The following is a 12992-nucleotide window of genomic DNA, read 5'->3' on the forward strand; positions in this document are numbered from 1 at the left end:
TCTCCAGGGAAAAGGTAAATGTTAGGTTAGAATTTTGAGTTTAAACCTTGAAAAGTCTTGTATTAGAACATAAGAAATGGAATGGCTCCTACAGTTTCTGGGGCTATTTTGATGAACACAATCCAGTTCATTTCACTTAGATTTAAGCTCATGCTGTTTGGAAGGAAATTGCACACTGCAGCTATGCTTCAGGGGTGTAATCACAGGGACTGGCATTGATGGAAAGCTTCTTGCCACTGTTATAGGAGGAAGCCAGCGGATTATGAACAGCTCTGCTTCCATAACCGTGGCCGTGTCATCCATTTGTCAGAATCTGTGCCCTGCATGCGTTTGGGATGTGAACATGCTTATCCCAGGATTAGAATTCTCTTGGCTGCAAAACGGCTTTGCGTCTGACTGGTTCTCACCTCTGGCAGAGAATAGCAGCACAGCAAAGAGAAGTTGCTATTGTCTGGCTAGGAGTCATTTTCAGAGGGTCTCGGGAGGATGTCTGTCCCTGAGAGAATGGATAAGAGCAGAAAGCCAAGAGGTTATCATTTGGCTCATCACATGACACGGGGCGATATGGCCAGAATGGTCAGCACGAGGCTGGCGTCTCCAGAAAGAGCTTTGATACCAACAGCAAAGCACTGGTTTTCCACCCAAGGAATTTTGTGTGTACTTCTCATCCCTGAACCCAAGAAGGACATAATGTAGCTGCAGATGTTGTTGTCATTGGATGGGCCAATGAAATGATCAAAGGGATGGAGGACAAGGAAGATGAGAAATATTACAAATCTTTAGTCCAGAGGGGCAAAGGCTGAGAAAGGTTGGGACAAATCTCTGAAGTAAAGGAAGGGCAAGGGTAGAGAGCATGGGCTTGGCCACACAATTCTCAGATATCAGAGCCCTTGAAGTTTTAGAAAGGTCATGTTGGGAAAAAAGAAATGATGCATTAGTTCTTATAGTGACTGGTAGATTTAGGAAACCGTGGTCTTGTAGTGGTTAAGTGCTACGGCTGCTAACCAAAAGGTCGGCAGTTCGAATCCACCAGTTGCTCCTTGGAAACCCTGAGGCAGTTCTACTACGTTCCATAGGGTCTCTATGAGTTGGGACTGACTCAAAGGCAACGTGTATGGTATGGTAGTAGATTTAGGAAGCTTGTAGATGAACTGGCTAAATATCCTTAAAGATGATACATGTTAAAAATACAAATATATTAAGGAAGGGTTAAGAGAAATTTATTTACAGTCAACAGACTAGTCTCATCTACTTATATATTTTGCTGGAGGAAATTTCCCTTCCCAGGGTCCTGGTGCTTAACTGGCCTGTTTTAATTTGCCCCTTCTAGGCCCCCTGGCCAGTTGGACTGAGTGTGGCATATAACCCAAAGGCATTGTCATGGACTGAATTGAGTCCCCCAAAAATATGTGTATCAATTTGGCTGGGTCATGACTCCCAGTATTGTGTGATTGTCCACGGTTTTTCATCTATGTGCTGTAAATCCTACTCTAAGATGTTAATGAGATGGGATTACTGGCAGTTATGTTAATGAGGTGAGACTCAATCTACAAGATTGGATTGTGTCTTAAGCCAATCTCTTTTGAGATATAAAAGAGAGAAGTGAGCAGAGAGATTTGGGGACCTCATACCACTAAGAAATCAGTACCAACACCTGAGCACATCCTTTGAACCTGGAGTTCCTGCATGGAGAAGCTCTTAGGCCAGGCGAAGGTTGATGAGAAGGACCTTCCTCCAGAGCCAACAGAGTGAAAAAGCCTTCTCTGGAGGTGGTGCCCTGAATTCAGACTTCCAGCCTACTAAACTGTGAGAGAATAAACTTCTGTTTGTTAAAGCCATTCGCTTGTGGAATTTCTGTTATAGCAGCACTAGATAACTAAGACAGGCAGCCAACCTTAACTCAATTGCTATTTTTTTTTTTATTCCAGTCCATCCTGCATCGTGTGGTGAAACTACTCTCCTCCAGATAATACTTTTATCACATCTTATCCTACTCAAGATCCTGAAACAGCTACCCCTCAGACAACTCCATGACATAAAGAAGAGAAAATGTGAGAAGAGCATGATCGGTAACTGGAACAGGGAAGGAGTCAACTGTACTAAGAGTTAAGCCTTCATGACACCTACTACCTTCCAAGAACTCTGCTAGGTGCTCTCCATGCATCGTCACATTTAATTCTCACAACTCCACCAGGTAGCAACTACTACTAATTCCTTTTTACCAGAGAGGAACTTGAGCCTGGACAGATCAAGAACTTGACCAAAAACCGAGTTAGATTAGAACTCAAGTCAATCCAAATCCTGAGCCCAAGCTCTAGCATCTCAGCAGCTGCTGGCCCATTTCCTTGTCCCATTCTCCTCTCTCCTTCCTACCATTTTCTGCTTTATGAAACTCCTCTGACTGGTTTTGGATTTTTTGGTATCATTTAGGATGCTTACAGCCAAAAGTAATACAAAATTTGACTCAAAATAACTTAAACAATAAAGATAATGGTTGTCCCCCCCCCCCCCCCCGCCCATATAACAAGAAGCCAAGAAGGAAAGAAATATCAATGCTGCTCTAGTTAGTGGCTCAGCACCATCAGGACAAGTTTCCTTCCATCTGTCTCACCTACCATCCTTAGCTTTTTGGCTAGCTCCCTTTATGTTCACAGAAAGCTACAGCAACTCCAGGCATTGCGTCTTCACACACCAATGTCCAGATAAACCAAAGGACTATTACTTTCTTGTGTTTAAAAAAAAAAAAAAATTTCCCTAAAAGCCCTTTAGTAGATTTTCTTTACATCTCATTAGCCAGAATTGGGTCATATGGTCAACCTTAACCAAGCATTTGTAAAGAAAATGGGACATCTGTTATTGCTTAGACCAATCATGATGTACGTGAGTCATCAAGAGATATGTGAAAGAAGAACAAAAATCCGAACAGAACTCTGACAGCACAAAAGAGGGCACAAGTTATTGTTAGGGAAGCAACCCCAGTGGTTTTCCACTGCTACCAGAAAGGTAAGTACCAGGGTTGTATCCTTTTACCATACCTACTTAATCTATATGCTGACCAAATAATCCAAGAAGCTGGACCACAGGAAAAAGAACTCGGCATCAGGATTGGAGGAAGACTCATTAACAACCTGCGTTATGCAGATGACACAACCTTGCTTGCTGGAAGTGAAGAGGACTTGAAGCACTTACTGATGAAGACCAAAGACTACATACAGCCTTCAGTATGGATTACACCTCAACATAAAGAAAACAAAAATCCTCACCACTGGACCAATAAGCAACATCAAGGTAAATGGTGAAAATATTGAAGTTGTAAAGGATTTCATTTTACTTGGATCCACAATCAGTGCTCATGGAAGCAGCAGTCAATCAAACCGACACATTGCATTGGGCAAATCTGCTGCAACAGATCTCTCTAAAGCCTTAAAAAGCAACAATGTCACTTTAACGACTAAGATGTGCCTGACCCAAGACACGGTGTTTTCAATCTCCTCATATGCTTATAAAAGCTGGGCAATGAATAAGGAAGATAGAAGAAGAATTGACGCCTTTGAATTATGGTGTTGGTGAAGAATATTGAATATATCATGCATGGTGTCTTAGTCATCTAGTGCTGCTATAACAGAAATACCACAAGTGGATGCCTTTAACAAAGAGAAATTTATTTCTTCACAGTAAAGTAGGCTAAGTCCAAATTCAGGGCACTAGCTACAGGAGAAGGCTTTCTCTCTCTGTCGGCCTTCTCATTAATCTTCCCCCGAACTAGGGGGAACGTCTCTGCACAGGGACCCCAGGCCTAAAGGATGCCCTCTGCTCCTGGCACTGCTTTCTTGGTGGTATGAGGTCACCCTGTCTCTCTGCTCGCTTCTCTCTTTTATATCTCAAGAGATTGCCTGAAGACGCAATCCAGTCTTGTAGATTTAGTCCTGCCTCACTAGCACAACTGCCACCCATCCTCGGTCATTAACATCATAGAGGCAGGATTTATGACATATAGGAAAATCACACAAACCAGGAATCATGGCCCAGTCGAATTGATACACACATTTTGGGGGACATAATTCAATCCTTGACACATGGTCTGCCAGAATAAAGAACGGACAGTGTTTTGTTCTGTCGTACCTAGGGTTGCTATGAATCGGAACTGACTCAGTGGCACCTAACAACAGCACCAGAAAATGCCTCTTCGTTACTCAGTGTCCTCACACAGGCCTCATTCATTGCTACGTCAATATTTTTACTCGTATTGTTATTTCCTTCCACGATCCTGTATCCATTCTTCCCAAGACCCAGCCTAAGTCTCTTCACAACTGTTTTCTGACAAGTTGAATTTTAAATGATTTTCTCTTTTCCGAACTTTCTATTTATTCTTAGCATCTCATAGGAGTCCCTGGTTGGCACGAAGGGTTAAGCGCCTGACTACTAATGGAAAGGTTGGTGGTTCGAACCCACCCAGAAGTGCCTTGGAAGACAGGCCTGGTGATCTGCTTTGAAAGTTCACAACCGTGAAAACCCTATGGAGCACAGTTCTACTCTGCACACGTGGGGCCACTGCGAGTTGGCATCAACTGGACAGTAACTGGTTTAGTGTCTTATAATTTAGCTTTAGTTGCTACGAAATTGTCAAGATTTAGCCCCATTAAAAAAATAATAAATGTTTTGAGAGGCTTCATTGGGATAGAAATTAGAATAGATGAACTTTAAGGTCACTTTCAACTCTAATATTTTATGGGTCTGTGATTCTTGATAGTTCAGTTTCCCCAGTGAAACCGTTTACTGGTTGAGGACAGGGACCAAGCCTTATGTGCCTTTTTGTGTCCAACAACATATAACATGATGATTAATGCATTTGAGGAACTCAATAAATAATTATTGACTGACTGATGGGTTGATGGCTTCTCTAAACACTGCACACTCATCATTAACAGATTCTTATTGGCCTTGGGCACAGGTTCTCTTGACTAAATCCAAGCAGGTGGTTGCTAATTTGTCCCCCTGTCAGAGTCTATATCCAAGGATCTGCCTTTGAACATTTGCCCAACAAGATTTGGACAACTGGTAAAGGTGCAGCACAGCCAAGTTGCTGGTATACAGAACAAGAAGAAAAAAGGACAGTTTCTGGAAGTTGGCTCAATAAATGCTCATGTAGAAACCAGCCAGCATAGACCAAGACGGAACCTTAGGATGCTAGCACAGGAAGAGGTCTTAAGGTGATGCATGATTCTCCATAGAGGGTGGGAGGACCCTCCTTGATGGAGTCTTGGAACTGTGAGGGTTGGGCACATTGATTAGCTTACTGTCATTGTTACCACCAGTTGCCCTCATATTGATTCCAGCTCATGGAGACCCTATATTTGTCAGGTTAGAACTGTGCTCCATAGTGTTTCAATGGCTGATTTTTTAAAAGTAGATTTCTAGACCTTTCTTCTGAGGTGCCACTGGGTGTACCTGAACCCCCAACCTTTCAGTCAGCAGCTGAGTGAATTAACTGTTTGCTCCACCTGGGACTTTGTACTGTCATAATGCTCCTAAAAATAGAAGATCAAATGTATCAAATCCACTTGCTTGCTGGAGATATCCAGGATGTACAGTGAGAAAGCATTGCAGGGAGGATGGGATAAAAATGTTGAAAAACACCAGCCTGGTGTAGATGTCCCTCATCTCTCTCCCATGGTTTCCAGCACTACCCCACCCCGGCCCTCTCCATGCCTTCTAGGAAGTCTCTGTATTTGTGACTTTGCCACTAGATGGTGATCTCCTTGACAGCAGAGGCTTGGCGTCATTCTTCAGCAAATCTACTTGGCACATGGTCAGCTCTTGGTGGTTAGTTCCTATTGCATTAGTAGGTCAGGTGTCAACCTGCGTCTAGGCAGGATATGTGTTTGTCACCGTGTCCTCCGTATGCTTTATCTGCCTCCCCTAGGGCACCTTACACCCTCCGTGGACCCCCTTTACTCCCATCCTCAGGTACAGAAGCATCCCTAAAAAGGGATCTGCTAAGTCCTTGGTGAACATGTAAACCTCCCTCCCCATTTCACAGATGAGAAAACTGAGGTTCAGGCAAGAAAAATACAGCCCCAATCTGAACTCAGATCATCTCCATATCTTTGCTCCGATTCGTCAACACTGAGTCAGATTTTCAAAGTTTGCCAAAATTCTAACATATACCATTTTTTAATTGTTTTTGTTCATTTTTTTAACTTGTATAAGGGGTCCTAGGGCAGAGCCGAAATGGGGTGAGTTAATACTTCATCAGGACTCTTCTAGGTAAGCGTCTGTTGGCCCCAGGACACCTGTGAGGGGACTTAGAGGGTGAGGTGGGCAGCAGGTGGCATGCAGCGAGGGGAGGTAAGGAGGAGGCCTGGTGCGAACGCGGAACGGAGTGGGCCTGCCAAGAGCCCTTCATTGCTCCCTTGATGATTATTAAGCTCAGTTTTAAATAGAACAGCTCCTTAACCTGACACTTAATGTCCTTCCTGATCTGTGCCCAACCTGCTTTTCTGTCCCTATTTTTCCTAAATAACAATGATAATGGTAAGACATTGTGCTTGTGTAGCACTTTAGAGTTTTTAAATGACTTTCGCTATTTAATTTGGCCTTTACCACACTGTATGAGGGAGAAAAAGCTGTAAGGAAAAGAAAACCCGGGGCCACAACAGGTTATTGGCTTTCCCAGAGTCCATATAGACCCACACTGGAAGGTGCCTCTTTCAGCCCTTATCTGGGGCTTTTTCCATAGCCCATCCCTCCTGCACACTGCCTCCTCCCTGCCTTGTTTGCTCACTGGTATCATTGCCTCCACGTGGGATTTCCACCCCTCTCTCTGCATGGCTGGGTGAATTCTTCATCTCCCTCAACTCCCAGTTCAAACCCAAATTCCTCCATGAAGTTGTCCCTGAAGACACTGGCACTTTTTGGTTCTCTCAGGGCCAGCCACTCCGGCACACTCAGAGGCCCTGAAGACAGGCTGCCTTGCATTGCTAGGTATCTTGTATGTGTTTGTGTCCGTCTTTTCTTGAAATTAGGAGCCGTGTCATGTGCCTCATGGCACCCACAGAGCCTCCCGTAGGGTCTGGCCGATTGTCAAAGCTGGTTGGTGGCTAACACCTCCTCTAGGATTGTGACAAAGGGCAGGAGCTGAGCTGGCAGGTCTCAGATGTGAAGACCAGGGTCTGCATGGTGGAACCCAGCTAGCTTCAAAGACCGGCCCCTCGCTGCATACTTTCTAAGGAAAACCAGAGGTGAGTCTGGGACCTCAAATTTTATCACTATGTTCTACTAAAATCATCCTTTTCCTGCTAATATTTGGAGGATAATTGGTTTCTAGAAGGGCAGCCCAGGGGAGGGCTGGAGGGATTAAGGCAAGAGGAAAGCAACTCTATAAGGCGCCCACTGAGCTGCCACAAAGGCAGATGAAAATATCTCCAGCTACCCAGAGATCTGTAAGGACATTACATTAGAGCACAGGTGAAGGCTGTTTGATGACTCACCCTGTCTTTAGAGGAAAAGCCATACTTACATTAGCGTTGGCTTGCTAAAGATAAAAAGAACTTAAAAGTAGATAATTAAAAAACTCCAAATAAAAGGTTCAGATATTGTATAAACTTTGAGCCATGCCAAAGGAAGTGCCTTATACTTTATTGCATTTAGAGAAGTATGTTCTTTCAAACAGTATGCAGGACTCCATGAATTTTTCAAGTTTTCTTATCGTCAGTCCACTGATACACCCATTCTTGCATTTACTCATTCACTCAACAATGGTATTTTCTCTGTGACACTGTTCAGAGATTTGAGATAAAACTGGGGGGTGGGGGTGGGGGTACTAACCTTGCTCACAAGCAACTCCTATTCTAGCGGATTATTCATATCTGGTAAGCAGAGGTACTATTTCTATTTTACGAAAGAAGAAACAAAATTTTAGAAAAACTTGGAAAATTTGCCGCGGTTGTTAGGTGCCGTGGCGTTGATTGTGACTCATAGTGACCCCGTGTAACAGGGTAGGACTGCCTCACAGGGTTTTCTTGGCTGTGATCGTTATGGTGGCCCTGGTGACGTAGTGGTTAAGTGCTCCAGCTGCGAACCAAAGGATCGACAGTTCGAATCTGCCACGTGCTCCTTGGAAACGCTATGGGGCAGTCCTACTTTGTCCTATAGGGTTGCTATGAGTCAGAATCGACTCATCGGCACTGGGTTTTTTTTTTTTTTTTTTTTTTTAATATTTATGGGAGCAGATCACCAAGCCTTTTATTCAAGGAGCTGCCGGGTGCGTTTGAACCACCAAACTTTCGGTTAGCAGCTGAATGCTCAACCATTGTCACATCTCAAACAATAACAAAGCCTTAAAAAGTTGATGCGAAAATTCTCCCCTCTCAGGTCTTGTAGCATCTCCCCCTTCCCATAAACCTTGTGGACTGTCCCCAAGGATCTATAATTTATCATGTAATCGAGCTGTTCTCAACTCGATGCCTCAATCCTCCTTCTCTGTAGCCCAGTGGATCTTGACGCTTAGAAGGGATTGAGAACTTAAATCCAGGTCTGCATGTCTTTGCACTCCAAGATTATACGCCCAGGCTCTAATGCCTCCCACAGTGGTGTGGGACTTTTAGCCTGAGAACCAGTGTGCCAGATCCCACTATGGGAGATGCACCTGAACCAGCAATTCTCTGTGAAGAAAAGGAAACATCTTCCTTGTGCCCACAGTAGGTCAGGAATATTCCCAAAGACCCTGGCAGAGTTGCAACTCTGGAGTGTTGGGTAACTCATTTTAAGGTTGCTCGAGACTAAATTTACTCTTCCCTTGTGCTTAATTAGTGCATTCATGTCCCCCGCCAGCTCCCTGATCTGAAAAAAAAAAGTCAACTGACATAGAGGAGCAAAGGGACGACTCCTCCAATTTGATAATTATGTTCTGTGAATGACAACAGAAGAATTAACCCTTGGGAAAGAGAGAAAAAGTTATTCCTGTCCCATCTCTGTGGGGTGCTGCACCCATGTCCGGGAAGAGATGAGCTGTCTCCTCTAAGGAATGAACAGGTTGATTTAAATGTGGGATTTGTCCGTCTTGTTTCCTGTGCATTGATTCCAAGGAGCAGACGTGTAGCTAGCCGGATGCGGCTGATGGCACGCTGTATGTTCCTACTTGCTGGTGGAAGATTAGGAAGCCAAGGGGAGGGGAAGCAAGTGACTCCGTGCTCACAGAGGATGACTTATTACATAACTGTGTGATGTGATAGCTTCAAATGGCCTGTGCCTGATTGATTTGTCCTTTTCTTGTCTTCAAGAATTCATACATAAATGTTTTTGGAGGATTGCTAATGTCATGCCAGTGAATCTCTTCAAACGCTCTTCTTTGGGGGGATAAATACCTATAGTCTCCTCTTGCCTCGAAGTTGCTTATCTTTTCTGGCGGCATTTTGAGGAATAAAAGGGCAACATCCAGCATCTACTTCCCTTCCGCAGGTACACACACACATACACACATTTTGGTTTGGAATATTTTGTCCTCTAGCCTACTTTTTAGGAAGACACTTGCCAAAGGATGGATTCCCTGGGCAGTGCGAATGGTTAATGTATTTGGCTGCTAACCAAAAGGCTGGGGGTTCCAGCCCGCCCAGAGGAGCCTCAGAAGAAAGGCCTGTCAATCTACTTCCAAAAAGTCAGCCACTGAAAACTTTATGGAGCCCAGGTCTACTCTGACACACACGGGGTCGCCATCCAACTCTTCAGCAACTGGTTTTACTGAAGAATGGACTTTTAATTTTTTTAAACCTTCACCTATTAACTCTCCTCAAATATTAATACATTTCTTTTTTGAAAATGGGAAGACTGGAAGTACAAAGGCCTTTTTGTCTTAGTGCAATGCTGGGCATAAAACAGGCACTCAAACTATTGGCTAAATGAAGCACCCCTGGGGGTTGGGGGTGGGGAAAACTCTTCCTAAGCCACATGCAATAATTAAAAAAAAAAAGTGCAATAGGATGTCTTATTCCTAAAGGAGAGGAGACATCACAGTAATTCAGCGGAGTCTGTTTAGGATGGGAAGGTCCCTGGGCTGTGAAAACGGTTTGCAATTGACTACTAACCTAAACGTTCATGGTTTGAACCCACCTGGTGGCATCTCCATAAAGTTTACAGCCAAGAAAACCCTATGGAGCAGTTCTACTGTTACACAGGGGTTCACCATGAATTGGAATTGACTGGATGGCAGTGGGCTTGGTTATTTTGTTGTTTTGGTTAAGGATGGGAGGTCACTTTTTAAACAGACAGACCACATAGAGTGACTGTCTTGAGCATCAGTTTTGGGACCCAGCAGAAGACAATTTCAGTCCTATCTCTGATGTTCACCAACGCTGTAACCTTGAAGGAGTTGCTTACATTTTCTAAGCCTCCGTATCTTCATCTGTAAAACGGGCACAATATTACTACTTATCTCATGGAGCTGTTATGCTAATCCAACGTTGTGAGTGTGTGAAGTGCTTAGAACGGTGCCTGGCACAGAGCGAACACTCCAGAATTGAGCTACTGCTGTTCCTTTCATTAGAGTAACACAGAGGCTTTCTGGTGGTGTAGAAAGGTCATGTGTTTAGGAGCCAGAAATCTGGAAACCGTCATTTAACGTATCACTCAGCAGGTGGCTGTGCCGGTCCCTGCTTTCACATACACTTTCTCATTCTCTGACGATATTTAAACGGCAGTAGAGCTAGGCCTCCCCCTCCCTGCTATAATTCAAGAAGTCAAAAATGGAAGTCAAAGTTTGGAGAAGAGTATTTCTGGTTAATTTGTGGAGTCGGTACCTTTATGGGCTTTTCTGAAAACGCTAGAGGCTGAGTTGGAAAAGAGCTGATAGGAACATTTTCTGAGGAAAGATGTTCAGCAAGCTTCACTAGAAGAGATTGGGCCATCTTTCTTTTTTGAAAAGCTTTTTGTGAACAGCTACAGATGAGCCACAAAACAACCAGATCCATCAATTTGGCAGGCAGTTTTGCAAGGGCCCTGGAGTACTAACTGTAACCCTAAATGGCAATCTGTGCTTATGTGGGACAATTTCATAGAAAAAGAGGAAAAGGAAAACCACTTTTCATAGAATTTCAGCTTCTTATTTGGTCTGTATTGAACTCTCAGACAACTTTAGAGAAGGTAATAAAGCATTTCAATTGCTTCAATGATAATCGCCATTTCTTATTTTGATAAGAAAAGTACCCTTTGTTTTTACTTAGCACATATACATTGAGTACAACTATTTACAGCTTCCTTCTTTTTCTTTTACTTAATTATGGTGTATACATGTTTTCATGAGATGACAAAGCTTAAGATTCATCATTTATAAACTTATTCAACTCTGGATTTTCTATCTTTATGTCATAGAGCTAGAATGATAGAATGACGTAGCTGGAGAGATCCTAGAGCCATACTCTACCTATTAAGAGCCAACTTTTTTCAAAACTTCACTATGTGCCAGACACTGTTGATTTACTTAAATAAATAAAGATTTTGATCAACCCAATAATTCATGGCAGTCCCATTAATCTCTCAGTTTTACAGATGAGGAACTGAGGTTAAGAGTGGTCATCTAACAAGTAGGGCTGGAACGCAAACCCATGTGGGAACTGAGTCTAAAGCCATGCTTACCCACTGTGCTATGGCCTGGGTAGTATGGTGGTTCTTATTTTTCAACTGAGGATGCTGGACACCCAGAGGAGCAATGAGTTAGGTAGGAGCCATCCATTTAATTAGTAGCAGTCACGGCTGGAACCCAGTTCTCTCGACTCTCAGATTCCTGCTTCTTCTGCTGTATTGCTCACTCGGCCTCTCAGACCAAGAGGTAGAGCGCTTGCATCCTTTTGGAATATGCTTTTTTTTTTTTTTTTTCTGTGTTTACACAATTCACAGTGAGAGCACCTTTACTAGTCAAAACTTAATTTTTATATTAGCCACTTTTTTATTATTTAAAATTTTTTATTGTGCTTTAGAGGAAGTTGTACAGAGCAAACTATCTTCTCATTAAACAATGAATACATATATTGTTTCATGACATTGGTTGCCAACCCCACAACATGCCAACACTTTCCCCTTCTTGACCTTGGGTCCCTTATTACCAGCTCTTCTGCTCCCCGCCCCCCGCCTTCTCATCCTTGCCCCTGGGCTGGTGTGCCCATTTAGTCTCATTTTGTTTTATGGGCCTGTCTAATCTTTGGCTGAAGCGTGAACCTCAGAATTATTGAGCTAAAGGTGTGTCCAGGGGCCATACTCTCCAATCTCTGTCAGACATATTCGCTACTTTTTAAGATGACACAATTCCTGTTATTCCATTCTTGCTCTTCCAGTCTCACTCACTCGGGGCAATCTAAAATGCAGATTTTTAGATTGAGAAAGTTCACTTTGAATAAGGCATCCGTCCCTAAATCATTTTCCCAGAACTCTTCCGGACTCCTCAAATAACAGTTCTGATGCTTTAGGCTCACCTGGGACTAAAGAATAGCCCATTCAATTGCTCATTTGGAAACCCTGGTGGCATAGTGGTTAAGAGCTACTGCTGCTAACCAAAAGGTTGGCAGTTCAAATCCACTAGGCGCTCCTTGGAAACTCTATGGGGCAATTCTACTCTGTCCTATATATATAGTCACTATGAGTCGGACTTTACTCAACAGCAATGGGTTTGGTTTTCTTTTTATATTGCTCAGTTGTTAAGTTTTTGTCTCTTTAGAAAGACAGACTGAAACCATACGTCCTTCCCGTAATGGAACCTAAATGAAGATGATCAGTTAAGAAATTAAGTTTTATTTGGCCTATTTCAGTCTGTTCCTTCTAGATACTCCTCTGTTAGATCCTTAAACAAATGGTCTCAACCAGGACCAGATTACCCAATAAGCAAGGTACACATGGTCCCAGTTGTGCCTTCCCACCATTCTGCAGTGCACAATTTCACCTGACCCCCACCACTTCAACGATGTGGTAAAACCCAGGTGAAATAGCTCATCACAGATTAGCAAGTG

This window comes from Loxodonta africana, chromosome 19, assembly GCF_030014295.1.
Source record: "Loxodonta africana isolate mLoxAfr1 chromosome 19, mLoxAfr1.hap2, whole genome shotgun sequence".
Lineage (NCBI taxonomy): Eukaryota > Metazoa > Chordata > Mammalia > Proboscidea > Elephantidae > Loxodonta > Loxodonta africana.